General features: G+C 37.0%; 1 pseudogene; it reads right to left on the reverse strand.

The window, feature by feature from the left end:
* Positions 1 to 6,765: 6,765 nt before the first annotated feature.
* On the reverse strand, positions 6,766 to 7,297 carry LOC141541091 (large ribosomal subunit protein eL6 pseudogene; annotated as a pseudogene).
* Positions 7,298 to 7,746: the final 449 nt, after the last annotated feature.

The raw sequence follows: 7,746 nt of genomic DNA on the forward strand, positions 1-7,746 counted from the left end.
AAATCAGAACTGAGGATATGGGGGGCCTCAAGGAGTTGTTAAACATTTTCTTCGTAGGATGGGGCTGAAATTGTTTACAAAGATCCATGGCTGTTCTTAAAGAATGGCATTAATTTTGAGACCTCCAAAGCCTAAGGTAATTCTATGAGGACCTGTGGATGGTAGTCCAGAAGGAGAAAAAGGGACTGAGACCAAGAGAGATGAAATACTATGCTATTATTTAAGTAATTATTTTTGCTTAAAAAAGAAAAATAATGAGAATATCATGGGTTGTATATCCATATGGACTCCAGGGGAAGAGATTCTTTTAAGGACTAGAAAAACCCTGAAGACTAGATGATATATAATATTATGTATTTTTTCCCCCTTTCTACTATATTGACTTAAATAACTTTTCTCACATTGTCACTCATTCTGGTGGATGAGTTTGGTGTTGTCCTTCTGTTTAGAGTTACTGGGATAAGATTTAGTGGGAAGATAGGACTATGCATGCCAAAAATTGGCACAGGGAATAGAGAACCAACATGGAAGTAAAGACTCAGCTTCAAGCCCTGACTCTTACACAAACTGGCTGTATCATCATAGGCAAGTCACCAAACCTCTCAGGCAAGAGCTTATCTTGTAGAGCAAGTATAGATTTAATCCCAGAAATGGGGACATGAAGTTCCCGTGGAGTGTGTGTGTGTGTGTGTGTGTGTGTGTGTGTGTGTGTGTGTGTGTGAGTGTGTGATGTCAGGGCAGATGATGAGGTGTCCCAGGTAACTATGAACTGTGGTTTGAGGCCCTCTAGGTATTGTGACATAGGTGAATTTTTTCTCACTGCCCCACTAGTTAGGATAGCTCAGCCCTGGGTAAGAGTTGCAAAAATATTTAAAATTTTACCTTTTTTTTAACTCTTCCTCTCTCATTCTCATTATAAGGCATTTGTTGAAAATTACTTCCCTACTGAATTTAAGCTTTTTTTTTTCAACCTAGTTATCCATTCTTTCTCTGATTTCTGACCTTTCCAATAACCATATAAAAAAAATTCCCTGTAACATCTTGGATCATTGTATCCTCTTTCTTGCTACTTCTTTCCCTTTCTCCCAACTTCTTACACTCTTGTCCAATTATCCAGTTATCTGTGATTCTACAAATTGCATCACCCTGAAGACAGCATCACGTTAGAGCTCCCAGAAGACAAACCCTCCTCTTTTGTCTCTGTGGGTTTGAAGGACAAACCTCCTGCACTCCTGGCTTTACTACACTGTGCTGAGTGCATAAATTCAGAACAGACATTTTCTGCCTGGGATCAGTGGTTATAATTACGTTGTGTTATGTGTACAGACCTGCCTATCTGTGTTGGACTCTGGGACACTGTTTCTGGCCAGCCCTCCGTGGAACCTATCTGTTCTCTCTTGTCTGTGCTAAATTTATCAGTACCGGCTGATCCTCATCAGCCCTAGATAAGTGAGGCAGACTTGAAAGGCAGATGGCTCCAGCAGTTCTGGAGCAAGCAAAATTCAACTCTGCTGCATCTCCTCTCAATGATATCTGCTCTGGCCACATCAAATGTCTTCTGTTTTCTGACTCCCAGTGGCTAATTGGTTGAATCTGCTACTGTCCTGACGTCTTCTGATTATATTGAACCATCTCTATTTATTTAGAAACTCTTCTGTTTCTAGCCAATGCTATGAATTGCTTAACCTGGCTCTAGGCTTTGGACCTAGAATACTTCTATGTCCTTTCCCAAAGTATCTGGCCAATATTTCTTGACAGTATAGGACCTCAATATCTGCTAGACCCTCTGTATCAAGCTGTGTTCTTGCTTTGAGCTTCTTCTAGTCTCCCCCATTGTACTGCTGCCCAAGGCCCAGTGTGACATGAGCCTACACATGCTGATTTAATGAACACCTGCCCAACACCATCTGGATTACTATAGGACTCACTTTATTTAAGGAGTGGGCTCAAAGACGATGGACTAAATATGCAAGTCAGGGCAATACTGCAGGGTTAAATGATTGTGCATTGGTCTTTTCAGCTGCAATCATGCACAGGGGGAATTAGAAATTAAGTGCATTGTGTTTGAAATTTATTCTGATGAATCTGTGATTTATTTCATTGATGTATATACTTACTCCATTGGTGCTGATCACAAACTCTCTGTACTTATTTTTAAACAATTATTTTATTTTGAAATTAACAAACAACAAATAAAATGGACCATTTATTTATATTATTTATATATATTGAAACTGAGAGTTAAAATTGCAGGTATGTGTTCAATATAGCTTTTCTTCTTAAATATGTAATAAATTCAACCTGTAGCTTTCCAAGCTATCCTGCTCACATGTGATTTTTATTCTGGCCTCTCTTCTGTTCTCTTCTATGTAATTTTAAAAGATGCCACAATGATCCTCTTTTCTTTCTTTCTTTTTTTCTTTCTGTTTTTGTTGCTACTCTCTTACCCCCCTCCCAACTCCTTCCCATTGGGGAAAAAAAGAAAAATTTATCTATATGTTCTTGTTCTGTGAGGCTCTTGTCTGTGTCTCTCTGTAAAACCTCCATAGGGAATCTACCTAATGTGTTGAAAGTCTTTATTTCATTGTTACTGATGCATCGCTTAGATCATCAGTCTGTTATCCCTTGTTCCTATTATGACATAAGAAGGAATAGATAAAGGATTTGGCACTCAGGATACCCATGTTCAAAATATGCCTCTTGTCTTCACTAGATATGTGACCACATCCCTGTAGTTCTTTGGGCCTCAGTTCATTATTTTTAAATTAAATTTTTTTTTGTGAATAAAAATTTGATTTACTTTCCCTTCTTTCACCACTACAGGGGAAAAATAGAAAACCAAAATATTTATAGTGAATATACAGTTATGCAAAACAAACTCAGTCATTTGAGACTCAGTTTCTTTATCTGTAAAATGGGGATTAGTACCAACTAATTATTAGTTAGTTGGTCCAAATGAAAGAACATACTAAGAGTACTGTTTGTTTTAATTTTACAGTGCTATGTAAATGTCACTATTATGATATACTTGAAATATTTTCTGATCATGACACTAGAGTGCTTAGAGGGGCAAAAAGTTTTGTTTGGGACATAGAATCAGTACTTCAACCACTGCATTCACATAATAATCATCCTATAGTATATTACTAAGGATGCCTTTCATGCACTATGCTAGCCACTCACATACTTATTAGTAGACCTAAAAAAAAGAAAGGACTCCCTCCAAGAGGTACTGAGAATCTTATGGTGAAAAATGAATCCCTAACATCAGGGTTTTGGTTGCTGTATAGAAGGAAATTTCTATTTGAAGACTGAAGATTTCAGACTAGAAGCTTAGCAAAAAAAGGGGAGCAGCGAGGTGTCACTGTGGCTAGAGTGCCAGATCTTAAGTCAGGAAGACCTGAATTAAAATCCATCTGACACTTATTAGCTATGTGTCCCTGGACAAGTCACTCAATCCTGTTTGTCTCAGTTCCCTCATCCATAAAAAGACCTGGAGAAGGAAATGGCAAACCACTCCAGTATTTTTACTGGGGTCACAGAGAGTCAGAAATGACTAAAATAACTTGACAATAATAAAGATAGCAAGAAAGGCGCTAGTAGTAGGCAACTAGGTGGTACAATAGATAGAGCACAGGACTTAGAATCTAGAAGATGAGTTCAAATCCAGCGTCATACACTTAATAGTTATCTATTAAGACAACTTAGACAAAGATTAGAGACAAAATTAAAACTAGCAAGAATCCCTAAAGAACCTTCTTTTGGACATACCTTTGCCTGTTTCTTGCAGAGTCACCATGTTCAATGCTACTGCCAAAAAGAAGGGAGAGATCATTAAGATGATCATCACATGGAACCAGAGGCTTTCCTTAGACAAATTTAGTCTCCATGTGCATACATATTTGGGTTAGTGTGCAGATGCCCATTCAGTCCCTATCAATACTTAATTATTCACTTTGTGGATTATGACTTTACGCTTTGCCTTCCAACAGTGAACTAATGATTGAAAAACAAAATTAAATACTAGCTAGGCAAAGCATAATTATAGAAAGATAAATTTGCTTGCAGAAATAAAGCCTAAAGTCCATTTCAGTTGAGGAAACAGCAACTAAACATGTTGTGTACACAAGGTACTGTTCCAACATTTCAAAGTTAAAATTTGGATTATTGGCTTATTTGCATTTTCTTTCGGAAAGCAGCCCCACATTGGCATTAATAATGGAAAGCAAACTCTCGGTGCAGTTTGGAAAATTCACTAGACCAGGTGAAAAAGGTTCTGTAAGAAGCTTTACTTTGTGTACTGCTTTCTTATTGACTATTTCTACTCTAATGAGAATGTGAGTAACATAATAATCAGTCATAATGGCTACTAAACAAACTTAGTTCACTAGACTGGCCAATAAAGATGGGCTGGCCCTTACTTAAGCAGAAGACCAAAACTCAAGTAATAGAAGATTGCTGTTGGGATAACAGCTATGTCAAAAAAATCTTCTTCCCCTACTAATAATACCTGTGCTTCTCTCTACGTGGCGCCACATTTCATGAAGGACATTGACAAGCTATAGCTTGGAAGGTGATCCTGCATATCTTCAAGTAGAACTGGAATCTCAAATGCCATCTAATCCAACAGATATTTGAACAGCAATTTGCTCTTACAACAGCCTTAACAAATGGGTCTTTAGATGCTGTTTGAAGGTTTGAAGAGAAGTAAGGAAGCAAGCATTTATTTATTATGGTCTACTATGTGCCAGGTACTGTACTAAGCACTAAACCAATATTATCTCTTTTGATCCTCCCAACAAACCTTGGAGGTAGGAAATATTTTTATTCTCATTTTAAATTTAGTTAACAGAAGCAAACATAGACTAAGTGACTTGTTAGTATCTAATGCCAGGATCACACAGCTAGTAAGTGTATGAGACCAGATTTGAACTTGGATCTCCCTGACTCTGGGTCAGGGGTCTATTCACTTTGCCACTTAGCTACTTCCTAGGGCGATCCTATTATTTTCTAATGTGGCCCATTCCGCTCTTGGATATCTATAATTGTTTTTTTTTTTAAATTAATTAATTAAATTTTATTTTTTACAAAAATTTTATGCATAGGTAATTTTTCAGCATTGACAATTACAAAACCTTTTGTTCCAACTTTTCCCCTCCTTCCCCCCACCCCTTCCCCCAGATGGCAGGTTGACCAATACATGTTCAATATGTTAAAGTATAAATTAAATACAATATATGTATACATGTCCATACAGTTATTTTGCTGTACAAAAAGAGTTGGACTTTGAACACTGTACAATTAGCCTGTGAAGGAAATAAAAAATGCAGGCGGACAAAATAGAGGGATTGGGAATTCTATGTAGTGGTTCATAGTCATCTCCCAGAGTTCTTTCTCTGGGAGTAGCTGGTTCAGTTCATTACTGGATAGCTATAATTGTTAAGGTTTTTCCTTTACATTAAACCTCAATCAGCTTCTCTGCCATCTGCTATCACTCCTAATTTAATCCTCTACAGACAAACAAAACTTCTAATATTATCTCAAAACTTTCAAGTCATAAACAAGTGAAAAACTTGAAAAATATGTGAGATATTTTGAAAATATTTCTCTATATTAAATATGCTCCCTTTCTTCAATCAATTCTTCCATACCATGTTCTCTAATCCTCTAACTATTCTGGGTGTCCTCTTCTGGACATAATGCAGCTTAGCCATGTCTTAATAAAATGTAGCCTGGTTGAGCAAAGATAGAGCTAAATTATTTCCTCTCTTAGTCCTCACACCATGACTACATTAACGTGGCCTACCAAAGTGGTAGCTTTGGGGCTGCCATATTACACTGTTGACTTATATTGAGATTGCAATCTACTGAAACCTCCAAACTTTTTTTTTTTAATAGAAATAGTTGCCTACCCATCCTTTATTTGTGAAGTTAATTTTTGGAATTCAAGCGTCTTAGATTCACCCCTTCTAAATTTCATCTTATTTGATTTAGTCCATTGTTTGAGCTTGAGAATTTTTGTGTGTATGTTTGACTCAGTCCCCCTAAATACCATGCAATCTGAAAATTTGATAAGCATATCACTCCTGCATTCTCCTAAGTCATTGACAAAAATGTTGATAGCAAAGAGGCAAGAAGAGATCTGAGACACTCCACTAATTTTCCTTTCCAATTAATTGACAATGAATCATTAAATGACTGTTCTCTGGGTCTTGCCCTCAACCAGGTCCAAATCTCTCCAGTTGTATTATTAATTAGCCCATATCTCTCCATCTTATCTAAAGGTTTAGCATGAGAGGTTTATTCAAATATTTTGCTAATGTTTAAGTTTGTGATTCTACATCAGGCAGCTAGTTGGCATAGTGAATTTTGTGCTAGATCTGGAGTCAGATTTGAGTTCAAATATGACTTCAGATATTTACTACCTATGTGACACTGGGCAAGTCACCTAACCTTTGTCTGCCTCAGTTCCTTCATCTGTAAAACAGGGACAATAATAAGCACCTATCTCTTAAGGTAGTTTATGAGAATAAGATAAGACTCTCTCTCTCTCTCTCTCTCTCTCTCTCTCTTTCTCTCTCTCTCTCTCTCTCTCTCTCTCTCTCTCTCTCTCTCTCTCTCTCTCTCTCTCTCTCTCTCTCTGTTTTTGCCTCTCTCCTTCTTGCTACCCTTCCCTCTGTCTCTTTTTCTTATCTCTTTCTCTTCCCTTCTTATTCTCCCTCTCTTTATATATATATTTATATGCAAATATAAATATATATGTGTGTATGCATTTGCTATTCCAAGTATTTTAATAAGAGTTCTTTGCAAAGCATTTAAATCATCCGTTTCTCAGGATAAATACCACTGGAGAGAGAGAATAGAGAATGCAGAGAGCCATGGAACTGAGGAATTTTCTTAATTTTGGGCAGGATGTAATAGTCTACTGTTTTCTGACCAACCTTATACTTCTCTGTAATATTTTATTTCTCTTTTTCTGTGTTGAAGTAAGAACCAGTAGGATGATTTGGAAATTTTACACCCAAAAGATCCTGCTTAAGAGAGGTGGCGATAGATTTCTGTTAGGTCCTTCACAGAAGAACATGGTTGATGATCCGAGGTTCAGTTACCAGTAGCAAGCTACTATCCAGCTGCTTTAGGAAAATCACTTATTCTCTCCCTTGGCGGCCAATAAGCATGGACAGAACTGTGTCTAGAGTGATGATAGCTTGGAGTCTTCTTACATACTGGGTGAAGGGCTTTTTGCCATGACTTGACAGCTTTCTAGGCACATTCTCATAGGGTAATATGTAGGCATTTTGTGAATCTTTATCACTTGGGTTTCTCCATTTTTAATAATACCAAGTGGCTTTGAGATAGTAAAAGGTTCTCTTCTCCTTAAAAAAATTTTTTTTGATCTGAATTTTTGAGGCAGCATATTTCTACTTGTTATTTCTGGCTCACCAGGAATATATAACAGACTGCAAGTATCTACTGATCCCTCAGTCCAGGAAGAGGTTTCAGCGGCAATACTTTCAAGGCTTTTTCCATCACATTTTCAGGTACATCTTCCTTTTTGTTCTTTTTGACCCTTTTCTGTCATTTTGGTCCTTTTGGGTTTTTTGGTCCCCTATCTTGAAATAAGGAAATAAATTGAGATAATGTTGAAAAACATTTTACAAACCTCAAATCATAATATAAATACTAGCCATTATTATCACAGTATTCCTCTGTTTTCCATCACATATTCAACTACATCTTCATTTT

This window comes from Sminthopsis crassicaudata, chromosome 4 (genome assembly GCF_048593235.1).
Source record: "Sminthopsis crassicaudata isolate SCR6 chromosome 4, ASM4859323v1, whole genome shotgun sequence".
Lineage (NCBI taxonomy): Eukaryota > Metazoa > Chordata > Mammalia > Dasyuromorphia > Dasyuridae > Sminthopsis > Sminthopsis crassicaudata.